This window comes from Armigeres subalbatus, chromosome 3 (assembly GCF_024139115.2).
Source record: "Armigeres subalbatus isolate Guangzhou_Male chromosome 3, GZ_Asu_2, whole genome shotgun sequence".
NCBI lineage: Eukaryota > Metazoa > Arthropoda > Insecta > Diptera > Culicidae > Armigeres > Armigeres subalbatus.
In genome coordinates, this window is record NC_085141.1 from 153,873,285 (window position 1) to 153,890,182 (window position 16,898).

The 16,898-nt window shown below is 41.5% G+C and overlaps 1 protein-coding gene and 1 long non-coding RNA gene across 5 annotated transcripts in view; one reads left to right on the plus strand and one right to left on the minus strand.

Moving 5' to 3' along the window:
- The window catches only part of LOC134222432 (uncharacterized), a 117,578-nt gene extending 103,012 nt beyond the window's left edge, over positions 1-14,566 (minus strand). Inside the window, exon 1 of the long non-coding RNA XR_009982423.1 lies at positions 14,449-14,566. This is a non-coding gene — a long non-coding RNA (uncharacterized LOC134222432). The remainder of the gene's footprint in view (positions 1-14,448) is intronic.
- Positions 1-16,898, plus strand: part of LOC134222430 (putative leucine-rich repeat-containing protein DDB_G0290503) — a 635,851-nt gene that overhangs the window by 163,782 nt on the left and 455,171 nt on the right. The gene's annotated exons all lie outside the window — the stretch shown is intronic.

Below are 16,898 nucleotides of genomic sequence, written 5' to 3' on the forward strand. Positions count from 1 at the left end.
CAGGAATGCATTCGAAAATTCCTCCAGGAATTCATACGGGATTTCCTTCTTTAATTCCTTGGGAAGTTTCTCCAAAAAGGTTTTTCCGGGAACTCCTTCAGGAATTACGCCAAACATTCCTTTACAAATTTCTCCGGGAATTCCAACATGTGCTTTTTCGTGAGATCCTTTTGGAATTTCTTCCAGAATTCACTCGGAAGTTTATCCAGACAGTGGACGATCACATCTCGATGTGAATACACGCGTTTTTGTTCATTCGTGTTCGTTTTCGATATTTTGTTCGGTAGCAATAGTTGCATCGTTACATCTTGAACGAGTGAGTGAGACTAAAGTCAAAAGTACGTTGGCTTTTCTATTTCCTGAAAATGCCGCTCAGCCCGCTCTGACCGATATGGTTCGGTTTATCAAAGCGTTAAATGGAGAATAGACGAAGATGGAGACAGCTTATAAAATCTCGGATGAGAAATCTGTTTTCATCCGTTTCAAAACGGAGGATGCCATGAAGTTTTCGCTAGAGAACAACAACGAATTTCTTCTATTCCATTACACCAATGGAAACAAAGTGATGGTTCGCATGTCCGTGGCTGGCGGGAATACTCGCTATGATCGTATTTACGATCTTCCACCGGAGTTATCTGATGCTGATATTTCTGCCGTTATGTCCAAGTACAGTAAAATTAAACGGTCTGTGCGCGAAAAATTTCCATCTGAGCTCCAGTTGAATATTTTCACCGGAGTACGCGGACTCTATATGGATATAAAGAAGGAAATCCCAGAGTATTTGTACTTTCATCACCGCGAAGGAAGGATTCACCATGACGGAATGAAAGCAAAGTGTTTCGTTTGCAAATCGGATGGTCACATAAAAAAGGTTTGTCTGGTGATGCATGAACGACGCAGTGGAATTGCAAACCAACAGAAGGTAACGATGAAGGTCGATACACAGAGATAGATGTTGATGAGCCTAACAGTGGTAAGCAGATCGTATCAAAACTGAAACAAAAAGGGAGAAAGAGCAAACCAAAGCGACAACAATCGTTGGAACCTTCACAAATGAAGCTGCGGATAGACACATACCGATATCGCCCGAATCAAATCTCGAGAGGCGACGTTTTAGTGTCCCAACTTACGAATGGATAGAAGATGAACGCGAACGTAAACTCATTATAGAGGATGACAAACAGAGGATTGCAGCCGCATATAACATTGCAGTGGAAACAATTGATATTTTTCATGAATAATTTTGAATTTGTTAAAAACCAATTAGATTTAGATTATAATTTGTTGTATGCAATACAAGCTATTGGCTCCGTAAAGTGTTACACACGTCTGAGCCTTAAATAAACGACTGAAAAAAAAGTTTATCCAGAATTCCAGTCTAGAATTAATTTGGGAGTGCCCTTACAATATCCTCCAAGAACCGGGAACTTCTTCTGGAATACCACCGGCAGTTCATCCGGGAATACCTCCTGGTATTTCTCCGGGAATTCCGTCAGGAAATCTACCAGGATCTTTTTCGGGAATTTTGCAAGACATTTCTCCGAAAATTAACTCAGGAGCTTCTCCAAGAATCCCTTCATGAATTCCTCTGGGAATTCTTTCGGAAATTTCTGAGGGAGTTCCTTCTGGAATACCTCCAACATTTAATCCGAGAGTTCCTTTGGGAGTTTCGCCGGGAATCCCTTGTTACGTTTATCATTCAAAAGTAAATACATTAGCAACGGGTAAATTAAATAAGCATATTTAGTATTAGTGCGTTAAACTAAACACGGCTGCATGGGTCGCTCGCTTGCCAATGAACAACGAGGCAAGAATTTTCCTGCAATATGTACGATCGTTTCCGCTGAGCGGCTATCTACATCAAAACTGTACATCGATAGGAGGTCAGACAGAACCGTGGTGATCGTCCTCGCATGTAGACGTGTTGATGTCTGCCGTGCTCGTAGTATCGTGGATCCAGTGGAGCACATTTCGGCAGGAAGAAGTGATCTGTTAAAATACAGAATACGGCCTTGCAAGGACGAACTGATGCAAGTCGGGTTGCATGCTAATGATAACTGCATCAGGGCGTTTAGACTGAATCGCACACCGCAGACGTTGCCAATCCAGCGAGCGAATGTCAAAGGTATCACGTTCCAACATCGGCTAACTACCGCTATCTGGCAGGGTAGAGGAGAATCTATTAATTGCTGTAGCGCATACCTACACACAAGACCGAATAGCACCACTGGTTCCACGCGAGGAGCGACTGTGACAATAACCAAAGGCCTTCTACGATAATAGAAGGCCTTTTTGTTTCACCCAATTTTGTCTCATATCAATAGACGCTGACCGCAGCCGGCCTAGATTTAAGAACTATTAAAAGAATATACTAGCGATAGGGAAGGCTAGGGCACTCTAGGCAAAATGCTAAATGCTAAATAAATACCTGTGGTTTACATGATGTATTTGAATGTGATTTATTATTTTTTGGAAATATCTGGTGTTGTTAGTTCATGCTAGCCGGATAAGCCGAATACCCTCCAGGAACTTTTCCAGGAAACCCTCCGGGATATCTTCTAGGAATTTCTCCAGAAATTCCTTCAGGTATTTTTCCAGAAATGTTTTTAGGTATTTCATCGGAAATTCCTCCAGATATTCATTAGATGATTCCTCTAGTGTTTCATTCTGGAATTATTCAGGAAATCCATCAGCATTTTCTTTGGGAATTCCTCCATGAATTCCCCTGGGAACTCCTCTGGAAATTCCTTCAATACCTCCAAGAATGCACCCGGAAATTCCTCTATGAATGCATCAGAGATATTCCATAGCAATTCCTCAATGACTTCTTACGGGACTTTCTCCGAGAATTTCAGCATCGTATTTTCTGAAATATCAGAGCATGCAAGGCAAATAATTCTTGACATATTGTGTTCGGGTTGTGATTAAGGATTGTTGCGAGGTGCGGTTGTCAGTAACAAACTCTGTTGATGACAAAGGGTATATTGTTAGGCATTGCTCGAATATTGATTCCCTGATACTTAGTGTGCAAGACAGGCTGTACCTGAACTGCATTTTCAATTTTTGTATGAGATAAAAATAGAAGGGTTGAATCGACGAAACAAAATTTTTCACGTTATTGGGTAAAAGTTCCGATAGTCATGGGTGTTTCTTTACACCAATAGTTGCGGTGGGTTTTCCATAGCTGCGAATCCCGTATGAAAACTTTGGGATTCGCAGCTATAGGAACTAGAATAAGAAAATACCGCAACTAATGGAACAATGCCCCAATAATTGGAGGATTAATTTCAGCCAACAAAGTTGGATCCGGCTTTTGAGCAAAATGAAGCTCAGATTATATGTAATCGAATTAGTTACTCCACTTTTGAGCATGAGCATGAGCATGATTGACCGCCCACGGTTGCTCCTCCGTTATTGCCAGGTCAGCTGTAATTACACAGAGAACCAACAGATGATGTTTGGGACTAACATCATCCTCAATGTGTAAGAACTGGTGACCCAAATATTAAGCAATACCAGCGCCGGCCGTGTCCGAATGCAGGTCAATTAAGGAATGGGCAGGAGAATGTTGACGTGATACTCGCTTTGATGGAAGCCGACGAGTCATCTGCACTTCCACGAGAAATCACTGGGATGTTGGATACATGGGGTAGGTATTGTAGCAGGGTTCGTTTTGGTAAACGGTTTGCCGTGTGAAGCGTGTAGTTTGATGAAGTGTAAACAAAAATACAATCGAACGCGCACTGATAAATCGACTTAACAAAGGCACAGAGCAGAACAAATTATTTCGATGATCGCACGATCGCTCTGCGTACTAATACAAACACGATAGAACAAGCACTTAATTTTTAATTGTTAAATCATTTAATTACCCGCACAACGCAGAGCCAAATATTTCAATGATCGCGCGATCGTTCTGCTTCTTAGAAGAAACACAATCCGACGCGCACCAATATTTCACTGGCCAATTAATTTATTCACCTATACGAAGCAGAACAAAATATTTCGGAGATCGCGTGATTGTTCTGTATTTGTAATTTAATTTACTCGTTCGCACAACACAGAACAAAACATTTTGGTGATCGTTCCGAGCGCTAGATGCACCCACCATTAGATGCTCCCAGCGCACATAAGCGAAAAACTCTCACTCAAACCAAGTGAAAAAAGTGTGTGTATAATGGTTATTATTTTCGTGTGGATTTATCAATCGAATTATAGAGAAGGAAACGAAAAAAGTAAATCAAAAACCAATGATGTTTGAGAACATTGATTTGAATAGTATTATTAATTGTTTAATGTATGTATGTATTTATACCGAATATTGAGCATTACCTCTCGGATTCTCAGTTATTTCCCATAAATATACTTTTTGTGTAAACAGCTAAACATAAACTCACAGCATGATAAAGTGGACTAGAACATGAATAGGTGTTTGGAATTGGGACAGGTTTGTCGTTGGTGGTCGTTATGGCGAACGATTTGCTGTGAGTAAAACTTTTTATGATGCTTTAATTGTTCATCCATCGCGAGGATAAACAATCAATCGCTCAAAGTGAGCGAAAAATGTTGAAAGTTGTTCATAAAGTTCATTGTTCATGAAAGTTGTACTTGCTACGTCCACGTAGCGTTCTCCCGCCGCGTCCACGCAAGGTACCTAGCATCAAATGGAGTAATGCACACGACTACATGCACGACTACACCCGACGCCGGACGGACGCGGCGTGCACGCAGCCTGAAAAAAAAAATGCCACGTGGGCATCGGCCCCAATAGTATGATCATGAAGCGCTCAGGAATGGATAACCGATTGAAAATGTTTTGTATTTTTTTATGATTAGAAAATTATTTTGAGCTTCCAGTGCAATGTCTTCACTTACCACAAGACGAGTCAGAACCATCCTACCAACTATTATATCTATGATCCTACTCAGTCCACCAAGTGGTTAAGTGGTGGAACTAAACGGGACAGCACAAACCCGTCCTATGGAAACTGTTTTTTTTTTGTTTAACGCTTTGGAAACAAACTTGTTATGATGAGACCAGAAGATTTAAAAAATCAAAATATGTATAACTTGACCGATGAATCAAATTATCACACATTTTGTTGTCGATTTATTCTGTAAATGCTAAATGTTATTTATTCCAAACTTGAAGGAAAAAAATGAAAATTTTCATTGCATAACGCATGATTCTTGCTGTTATCTGTAGGTTGAGGAAAAATAGAAAATTTGCAGTTGTAATTTACCAGTTATATATCCGCCCTAACTCGAAGCATATTAAAATTCTCTACAGCAATTATATGATGTATATGACACCTATTCAGCTATGAAAGATATAGAAACTATACACGGATACTCAAGTCTGATCTGTATTACAAAACATGTATAATAATAGCTTGACAAGTTGTATTAGATAAATTTCCGATGTATAATGATAAAAATCATCTCGGAACATGTCAACTCCCAGCATTCGCTGTATTGGAAATTAAATATATTGGAAAGATCTTACTTGTTGAATGAAAGTCGCCAGGGATTTTTGCAATCTTTAACCAAGAGGTACATGTTTCTTTATCATTGCGTCGTCGGTACGTCTCCAGTCGGTACGGAGTAGACCGATTCCATTAGAAATGACCGTCTTCGTTATTCATGTTACCACACTTTACACTTTACACTACACCTTAAATATTCCTTAATCTATTTTTCAAATACAAATTCTAGAGGCGAAAAAAAAAAATGACGCGCAGAGAAAAAACACATCTTGACTTCAGCGCAGCACACTACGATCTCGAATTAGTTACTCCACTTTTGGATCTTTTACCATACCATGAATAATAAATACTAGGGTTTTAGAAATATACAACTACATAATATCATTATCGCTATTAGGGTAAAAGACGCAATAGTGGAGGAACTAAGCACGTTCCACCACTATCTGTTGCTTCACATCAAGTATATTCTTCATTTCACTCACCTCAAGATTGCATAAGAAAGATCATTGAATATATTTTAACCAAAAAGTGTTGTAATTGCAGCAGCACCCATTATTGCCACCTAAAACAGTACCTCCAATTATTGGTGTAGTGTTCTAATAGTAGCGTTGTTTTTTAATTCGTGTTCCTGTAGTTGCGAATTCCATTGTTTTTATATGGGACTCGCAACTATGGGAACACTACCGCAACTATTGGGACAAAGCCGAGAAAAAGAAAAGGTATTTTAGTGATGCTTTACCAATTTTGAGGAAAATCCAAACCTGTTTTCTTTTATTTTGTCTACTGCCATGTCAACAAATTGATGAACTACATGGGTTGCTGCGTTTAAATACGTAGATTTTGTAAAAACAACACTACCACAACTATAGGAACACCCCCGACTATCGGATCTTTTACCCGAATATTTATTCTTGAATACAAATGACTTTCTGGAAAATGCCATTCTGGCTTTTGGCTATCTGGCGAATCTCACACAATCGCACGAACATGTTAATTTACTGCTCTTCTGCCTCCGAAAAGTTGTCCACATCCAAATGCCGTCTGAAATCATTCTTTAGTACAGATGAAGGCGACCATCGAGCAACAACTCGATTCGTTTGTAAGATCACTACCTCGACAGTGAATTTTAATAATCTTTGTTATTTTTGTTACATTTAATTTGTAGAACTTTTTCTGTACTGCAAATATGATTATGAATATGAAAAAGTTGGGTTTGCTAGACCGTTTGCTGAAATTTTCCTCCTCTTATTTCGATATGAGCTTTGCAACAGGGGTTGACTCCAAAGAGAAAGACCCTAATTTATCCACCTAGTGGTAATGGTGCCTTTATCTTACACTTCAAAAATAGTATTTTGGCCTATAGTACGATCTGTTTAATTTTTGGCTTTCTCGTACAACAAAGTTGTACCGAAAGGTTATATCGCCCGATTTTCTAAAAATTGCACACGGCGTACCCTTCAGGAAAGGTACCGCCGCGCTTTCTGCAACCCGTTCACTTGATTCTTATGAATGAAAAACATTGCGTATACCGGCTTAGTGTATCACATCCAGAGAAACTTTCCATTTTTTGGAACTTATCATTATCCGATTTACTCGCAACAAGTTGCATTCGACGGGGAATGCGGTCCCATTGTTTGCTATTGAAAACTGGCCCGATCGGACATTGCATTTCGGAATTATTGAAAAATCATTATTTTTTCCCAAAGGTCCCACCTTGGAAAAAAAAAAATGTTTTTCTTTTTCAAAAATGGTGGCATTTAAAAATGCATTTTAATTAATGCATATGCACAGCACATGTTTCGAAATGGACAAATTGATATGAAATTTGCGAAAAAGAATCCTCGTGTCATGGAGGGACTCGAACCCTTCACCTCCTACTCTCAAGATAGGCGTGATAACCCCTACACAACAATACCACTTAAAGGTCCCGTTTGCGGAAAAGCTATCAAAATCCAAGAATCAACCTCCACCGTGGTTAGCTTTTTTTTGTAAATTGAAAGGCTGGGCGGATTTGTATAGAGGCACAGCAGAGTGCTATTGCTTCACACTCTATACAAATCCGCCCAGCCCGTTGTTGGGGCATAGAGTGTGAAGTTCTCGTAATAAGCAATGTGGGCTCGCTTGCCTGTAGATATACACCTGTGTTCAGAATAATAGCAGCGGAAGCCGTTTTTCATACAAAATGGTCAACTTTGACAAGTTGTAACTTTGTACCCCGATGACCGATTGAGCTGAAATTTTGGCAGTGAACTACAAATATGTTGAAATTTACATATACGTATACGAGGTGTTCAACAGTAAAGCACATGTGACCATTGGGCAAATCAAGCATTGCAAAACAAGAGCTAACCACGATGGAGGTTGTTATTCGGCTATCTAGAGAGTAGGATGTTGAGGGTTCGAGTCTCTCCAAGACACGTGAATTCATTTTCGCAAATTTCAAATCAATTTGTTCATTTCGCAACATGTGCACAGCCAAGATATTAAAAAAAAAAACGATTTTCGTACGGCCGAGTTGCCGAATAATATGCAATTAACTGTGGCTCTATCTGCCAAACGACCATTTCGGCCAACGGATTTTTTCAGCCGAAGGATCTGTTCGGCCGAACGAAATTTTCAACAGTATGTACCTTCCGACCGAATGACATTTGCGGTGAAAAATCTTTAGGCTAAATGGGCTTCGAATAAACGGTATGTTCGGTCAAAGGACATATTTGGTCAAATAACCAGGGTTTCCACTTTTCGTTTCAATGAGACCAAAGCAAGCGTTTTTCAGACCAAGGGAGAATCTTTTTTCGTTGTTTATGTTGAGGATCATCTTCCACCCATCAATCTTTTCTCCAGAATTAGCTTGGGAGGATAAACGAAAATCTTGCCTATCAGATGAAAATCCTTTTTCGTTTTATAACTTTTACCTCTCACTAACTTTTCGCGAGAATTATCGCAAAACAATTACAAAATTGTATGACCGCGCCGGGATTCGAACCCAGAATAGTATCAATAATAGCTGTGGGGATGAGCTTACTCTAGCCACACCACCACGCTATCTGTATGAAAGCGTTAAGTTATTTGTTCTACATAAGCTACTACCATTTGCATGTATGGTGCCACGAGAAGACTCGAATATGAAAGAAAAAGAGCAAACCAACGTTTGGCGGCAATCAAAATGCTTGAGCTTGAGCTTGCTCGTAGTTGCTACTCCATTATGACCAGATCAGCAGTTCTTGCACAGGGAACCAACAGATGTTTGCTTGGGACTAGCACACATCTTCAATGTACAAGTACTGGTGATCTCATTTGTTAGGTCATACTGACGCCTGCCACGTCAGAATGCAAGTCAATGTAGGGAAAAGGGGAGGAAATGATGATGCAATCACTCGCCCACTGCAAGCCGAATATACCTCTGCACTTGCCACGAGCTCATGCGGAATTTTGTTGGAATTTTTGGGTTTAGGTTCGAGAGGCAGAGGTCCGTCTTGGTTAACGAGCTGCCAATGTGATAGATAGGAGAAAGCAACTGATGGAATTTCTGATTGGATGTAGGAAACGAGCTCTATAGTTCATTTCCAATTCTAGCAGACTACTATTAGAATATGAAATCCATTTCCAGTTCTAGCGATTGCTAGAACATGAGAAATATAGAAAAAGATACAAAGTAGGAGAATGGAACGGACCTGGGATTGAACCCACGACCTCCTGCGTATGAGGCAGAAGCAGTAGCCATATGACTACCAAGCCCGCTATGACGTTTGGCGGCAATCAAACTGAGCGAAAAATGATTATCACTCTCCAGGCTGTTTTTCTTTCCCGAAAAGCGATTTCTCCTCGAAAATGTTTGTGAGGGAGCATCCTGTGCTCCTGAGATTGAGTGAGCATTACGAACCCTGCGAGTTGTGGCGCCTGCCTAGGATGTGGTGGGGTTTGACAGTGGGCCCTGTTAAACCTCTATAAAAAGCTGCATGTATCCGCAAGTAGGCTCCGCCAAAGCGACCGTGTGCCGCTCAAAGCGCACAAGCCCAAGTCCTGGTGTTAGGTGGGACACTAAACAGCCCTGACACGATGGCCCTCCGGCGAGACAGGAGGTTTGTGCAGGCCCAATAAGCCGCCTGGTAAACCAATAATTACGAACAATATAAGAGATAATGCGACTCGATATAATCGGCAAAGACCTAGGCGACGAATAAAGGATCACGATTGGAAGCTTGGAACATGGAACTGCAAGTCGCTAGGTTTCGCAGGTTGCGACAGGATGATCTACGATGAATTACATCCCCGCAACTTCGACGTCGTGGCGCTGCAGGAGATTTGCTGGACAGGACAGAAAGTGTGGAAAAGCGGGCATCGGGCGGCTACCTTCTACCAAAGCTGTGGCACCACCAACGAGCTGGGAACCGGCTTCATAGTGCTGGGTAAGATGCGCCAACGCGTGATTGGATGGCAGCCAATCAACGCAAGGATGTGCAAGCTGAGGATTAAAGGCCGTTTCTTCAACTATATCATCATCAACGTGCACTGCCCACACGAAGGGAGACCCGACGACGAGAAAGAAGCGTTCTACGCACAGCTGGAGCAGACATACGATGGATGCCCACTGCGGGACGTCAAAATCGTCATCGGTGACATGAACGCACAGGTAGGAAGGGAGGAAATGTATAGACCGGTCATCGGACCGGATAGTCTGCACACCGTATCGAATGACAACGGCCAACGATGCATAAACTTCGCAGCCTCCCGCGGAATGGTAGTCCGAAGCACCTTCTTTCCGCGCAAAAATATCCACAAGGCCACATGGAGATCACCTAACCAAGAAACGGAAAACCAAATCGACCACGTTCTAATCGACGGTAAATTCTTCTCCGACATCACGAACGTCCGCACTTACCGCAGTGCGAATATTGGATCCGACCACTACCTCGTTGCAGTATGCCTGCGCTCAAAACTCTCGACGGTGTACAATACGCGTCGAAGTCGGACGCCGCGGCTTAATATTGGGCGGCTACAAGACGGTAGACTAGCCCAAGAATACGCGCAGCAGCTGGAAGTGGCACTCCCAACGGAAGAGCAGCTAGGCGCAGCGTCTCTTGAAGATGGCTGAAGAGATATTCGATCCGCCATTGGTAGCACCGCAACCGCTGCACTTGGCACAGTGCCCCCGGATCAGAGAAACGACTGATATAACGGCGAGGGGGAGCGGTTAGTAGAAGAGAAGAATGCAGCATGGGCGAGATTGCTGCAACACCGCACGAGGGCGAACGAGGCACGATATAAACAGGCGCGGAACAGACAAAACTCGATTTTCCGGAGGAAAAAGCGTCAGCAGGAAGATCGAGACCGTGAAGAGACGGAGCAACTGTACCGCGCTAATAACACACGAAAGTTCTATGAGAAGTTGAACCTTTCACGTAAGGGCCACGTGCCACAGCCTGATATGTGTAAGGACATAAACGGGAACCTTCTTACGAACGAGCGTGAGGTGATCCAACGGTGGCGGCAGCACTACGAAGAACACCTGAATGGCGATGTGGCAGACGAAGATGGCAGTATGGTGATGGACCTGGGGGAACGTGCGCAGGACATAATGCTACCGGCTCCGGATCTCCAAGAAATCCAGGAGGAGATTGGCCGGCTGAAGAACAACAAAGCCCCTGGACTTGACCAAATACCAGGAGAGCTATTTAAACACAGTGGTGGGGCACTGGCTAGATCGCTGCACTGGGTCATTACCAAGATTTGGGAGGAGGAAGTTTTGCCGCAGGAGTGGATGGAAGGTGTCGTGTGTCCCATCTACAAAAAGGGCGATAAGCAGGATTGTAGCAACTACCGCGCAATCACATTGCTGAACGCCGCCTACAAGGTACTCTCCCAAATTTTATGCCGTCGACTAGCACCAATTGCAAGGGAGTTCGTGGGGCAGTACCAGGCGGGATTTATGGGCGAACGCTCCACCACGGACCAGGTGTTCGCCATTCGCCAAGTACTGCAGAAGTGCCGCGAATACAACGTGCCCACACATCATCTATTCATCGACTTCAAAGCCGCATATGATACAATCGATCGGGACCAGCTATGGCAGCTAATGCACGAAAACGGATTTCCGGATAAACTGACACGGTTGATCAAAGCGACGATGGATCGGGTGATGTGCGTAGTTCGAGTTTCAGGGGCATTCTCAAGTCCCTTCGAAACCCGCAGAGGGTTACGGCAAGGTGATGGTCTTTCGTGTCTGCTATTCAACATCGCTTTGGAAGGGGTAATACGAAGAGCAAGGATTAACACGAGTGGTACAATTTTCAATAAGTCCGTCCAGCTATTTGGCTTCGCCGACGACATAGATATTATGGCACGTAACTTTGAGAAGATGGAGGAAGCCTACATCAGACTGAAGAGGGAAGCCAAGCGGATCGGACTAGTCATCAACACGTCGAAGACGAAGTACATGATAGGAAGAGGTTCAAGAGAAGACAATGTGAGCCACCCACCGCGAGTTGGCATCGGTGGTGACGAAATCGAGGTGGTAGAAGAAGGGCTCACTGGTGACTGCCGAAAATGATACCAGCAGAGAAATTCGGAGACGTATAGTGGCTGGAAATCGTACATACTTTGGACTCCGCAAGACGCTCCGATCGAATAGAGTTCGCCGCCGTACCAAACTGACAATCTACAAAACGCTCATTAGACCGGTAGTCCTCTACGGACACGAGACCTGGACGATGCTCGTGGAGGACCAACACGCACTCGGAGTTTTCGAAAGGAAAGTGCTGCGTACCATCTATGGGGTGCAGATGGCGGACGGTACGTGGAGGAGGCGAATGAACCACGAGTTGCATCAGCTGTTGGGAGAACCATCCATCGTTCACACCGCGAAAATCGGACGACTGCGGTGGGCCGGGCACGTAGCCAGAATGTCGGACAATAACCCGGTGAAAATGGTTCTCGACAACGATCCGACGGGTACAAGAAGGCGAGGTGCGCAGCGGGCAAGGTGGATCGATCAGGTGGAAGATGACTTGCGGACCCTCCGTAGACTGCGTGGTTGGCGACGTGTAGCCATGGACCGAGCCGAATGGAGAAGACTCTTATATACCGCACAAGCCACTTCGGCCTTAGTCTGAATTAATTATAATACGAACCCTGCAAATAACATTTGGCTTTCGAAATTGGCCAAATAACATTTGGCGTCCGGCCAAATGGCCTTCTGCCAAATGACCTTTATTCGTTCAAAAATTCTATTTGTTGGAGCCTCCTTCAGGCTCCTGGTGGGTAATTGACGGAATAACTTTACGGTTTCTTCCTGGATGGAATACCGGAAGGACTTCTGGTTGCCTTCAGTAAATGAAAACTGGAACACTTTACTGTCACTAAATATCTATTCGGATGATAGTATTACAAAACTTAAACCTTCGATGCAAATGCACTGCTTTTATAGTAAAGTTAATGTTCAGGAAAGTTCATTAAGTTGAACCGGAATACGCGCTTGCTGTTGCTAGATGTTGCTGCCATGGTAGCGACGTGCGTGCTGCGATGTGCTGCTCCCTGGGTTTCGACTTTTCGTTTCGATGAGACCAAAGCAAGTGTTTTTCGGGCCAAGTGAGAATCCTTTTTCATTGTTTATGTTGAGAATCATCTTTCACCCATTAATATTTTCTCTAAAATAAGCCTTGGCAGATGAACGAAAATCTTGCCTAATAGATGAAAATCCTTTTTCGTTTCATTACTTTTACCACTCACTCACTTTTCGCGAAAATTATCGCAAAACAATTTCAAAATTGTATGGGCGCGCGCGTAACAACAATAGCCCTAGGGAATAGGGATGCGCTTACTGTAGCCCCACCACCACGCTATCTGTATGAAATTAATAAATTATTTGTTCCACCATTTGCATTGATAATACCACGAGAAGACTCGTATATGAAAGCATGAGAGCCAACGTTTGACGGCAATCGAAGTGAGCGAAAAATGGTTATCACGGCCAAAAGTGTCGGAGTGTTTTGCAAAAAGGTAACTTTCGTGCCAAAAGTCTCTTTCTGCAAAACAATATTCCGACAACGGCATTTTCGACTAAATGATTTATTCGGCAGAAACACATTTTCGGAAAAAAAACAGCAGTTTCAGCCTAATAGGGCAAACATTTTTGTTAGCCAAATTACTAGCTCGGCTGAATGTCCCTTGTATATTGCTTTCAACCAAATTAAATTTTTGGTTAAACCATTTTCGACCCAACAACCGTTTTGGACAAACGTTTAGTTCAATTTCCAATGGAGCTTACAGTGTTATTCTGCCAAGAGGCATTCGAACAAATGGCTTTTCGCTGAATAACCAAACGATGGGAAGGGCTATTTGTCCAAAAGGTATTTGGTCGAATAAACCATTAGAACAAAATCCATCAGGCCGAAAATGTTTGGCAAAATTGGTCATTAGACCGAAAATATCGTACGCCAAAATAGTCCTTTAGCCGAAAAGGACATTTGACCGAAATGGCCGTCTGGCAGAAAGGCGAAATGATACTTTCTGTCAAACAGCCATTACGACCAAACGCCAAACAACCTTTTTCGACCTAATGTCGCTTTGGGCAAATTGAATTTAATTAATGTCTTGAAAACATCTAAAAAAAACTTTTTAAAAATTCATTTTATGAAAAAAAAAAAAATGCCACCCCGATTCACGCCGCTTTCGGCGTGACGCCGAAAACGCCGCCGCCGGTCAAAATTCTAACAAACGCCGCCGCCGACGTTTCAGACCGGCGCACACCTCTAATATGCAAAGAACAATGACTAGTCAATATATTAATAATTTTCCTTTGATCTACCGATTTGAAAGTGGAATAAACACAATAATAAAGCCGACATTGCACACTGTCAAGCCTCACGGAATAAAAATTGGTGAGATTTTTGTAGCACCTCATTGAAATTAACATCGCGTGAGAAATTTTAGTTATTATCTCCTCTCTTCTACATATACTTACCAAATGAATAACGAAATAGCCATGCCCCTCACCATTTGTGAGGAAAGTTTTTCACTTCTACACTATTCTGCACAATAAAGCCTACTCTATGATCCGCCATACATTAGGCAACCGTTAGCACAAGCACACCATCTTGCGTTACAAAAACATACGAACACCTGAAAACGATAGCCAAGGGGTACAATAATAAGGAATATTACAAGAATTAAATAATGCTTAAGATTTTAAGTTACACTTTCCCAAATTTTACTTTCAAACTAAGATATCAAAATGATATTTTATCACGCTAAAATGCATAATTTCTGTCGAATATCACAGATTAAAATAAACGGAAATAGATTGGCAATTTTAACACTTGAAAAATTGATAAAATCACAGAAAATCTGTGAATTATTTACCGAGCAGTGAAAATTTGGTGATATTCACAAAAATATGTGAAATGAGGTAATTGTGTAGGATGATTTGTAGTGTATCAATTCGACATCTTATAATGCATTTTGCTCCATACGCTAAAACACCCCTCGGAAAGTCTCTTCACTTCATTGTTTCACTTTAGTGACACCGTGGCGCTACTGTGGTGTCTCTCGGAATCGGGAAGAGTGGTATGTATTTGCTAAAACTCACTCCCTACGACCGATCACTTCAACCTCTAAGATGAAACTGAGATGATGGAATCTTTTGTCATGTGTTTCAATCACGACGACGCTCAAGCTCTGTACGGTTGAAGGTCCTAATTAGTACGTCATCTCTGGCTATGCGTTTATCTGGTTCACAGCTTTGCATGACAGTGTAAAAAAACCCTATCCCGTTAAGATTTCTTAAATTTTTTGAATTAACAGATTTTCCTTTTGCTGTACTAAAAATTATGTCAACTATTGCGAGTTAATATCTAGCAATTGACTATATTTTAGTAACATATATAAATATTTTTCGTTTGACTTTATTTTACATATAGACACAATTTCAATCAGTTTATAACTCGTAGAATCGTCGGGTGGGGCAATAAAACCACTCTAGCAATCTCTAACAAAAAAATCATGAGATTTGACGCGGAAAGTTACTATTCAGTTATCAACAAGATACGAAAATGGCGATATTCAAAATTCAAAATTGCACAGAAATCTACGTTGCTTTGTTAAATATTCAACCGATTACGGTAGTATTAGTTGTAGATCGAATATAGATCGAATATGGAAAATATAAGCGCAAATATTTTCACCTTGATGGTGTTGTGAAGCCCTCCTCCCTACGTAGGGAAGATGAGAAAACATGATAAAAGTTTTTGGAGCGTTACAAGATTGATCTTTGGTGCGTCCTTACGTATTCGGATATAGGAGAACGCCTTTCATTTTTGCAATGTGCTCAATTGACGCTTACACGCTATGAAATGTGTGTTGATTAAGTACTGTTTAGCACTTTTATTTTTTATTTTTTCATGACTTGCAGAAAACGTGTTTTGAATGGTTTGAAAAATATGAATCGACAATTCGGTGATGTATGAATTGAATCAGTGATATATACAATGAAAGAATTGAAAAATAAACATAAAATTGAACTGATAAGTTAGTTGGAAAACAAAAAAGCAACAAAGCAACAAAAAATATAATTGTGTAATTGTATTTCTGATAATATTTCAATACTTTCTACATAAATAAAAAACATTGAAGAATTCGGCATTGCTGCAATCATATCATTACGTATACACACGTGAAGTAGTGTGCGTATTTTGTGTTGGCAAATCTAGTTTTGAAATAGGTACAGACATAGGATTAACTGTTTTTAAATATTATTGAAATGGGTGCAAGCTGTTGAAGACGTTTTTCAGTTAAATACTTCAAAAGTGTATTGGGATTTCCAGTAGCCTTGCGAGCAAATACGTAGGATTGCATATCCGGTGATGGCGAGTTTGATTCTCGGTCCGGTCTAGGATGTTTTCGGGTTGGAAACATTCTCGACATACTAGGCATAGTGTGTCCATTGTACTTCCCACACAAGACACAAACTCATGCAATGGCGGGCATAGAAAAGCTTTCAATTGATAACTGAGGAAATGCTAATAGAATACAAAGCAGGCTAAGTTCCAGATGGAATGTAATGCCATTGAAGAAGAAGACTTCAAAAATGGTAAATTAATTTCATTTTTGAAATCAACAAATTGTTTTCAATAAAAAATTTTGTGAGCTGAGCATAATTATTCTTATGGTTCTTGATTATTGGGTGAGAAATCAATGTATTTCATGTGCACATTGCTTTACTGTTATTGATTTAGGAACAGATACCCTATTGATGAATAGATAATCGTTACCAGATTCAGGACAAGGGTTCGAAACCTGACAGTAATCCAATGTTACGTGTCGACCGATACTGCCGATCTGTAAACAATGAGATCCTGTACAGCCAATTTGATACCGTCGAAGATATGTAGATAATGCAGATAATCTGCGTCTTCG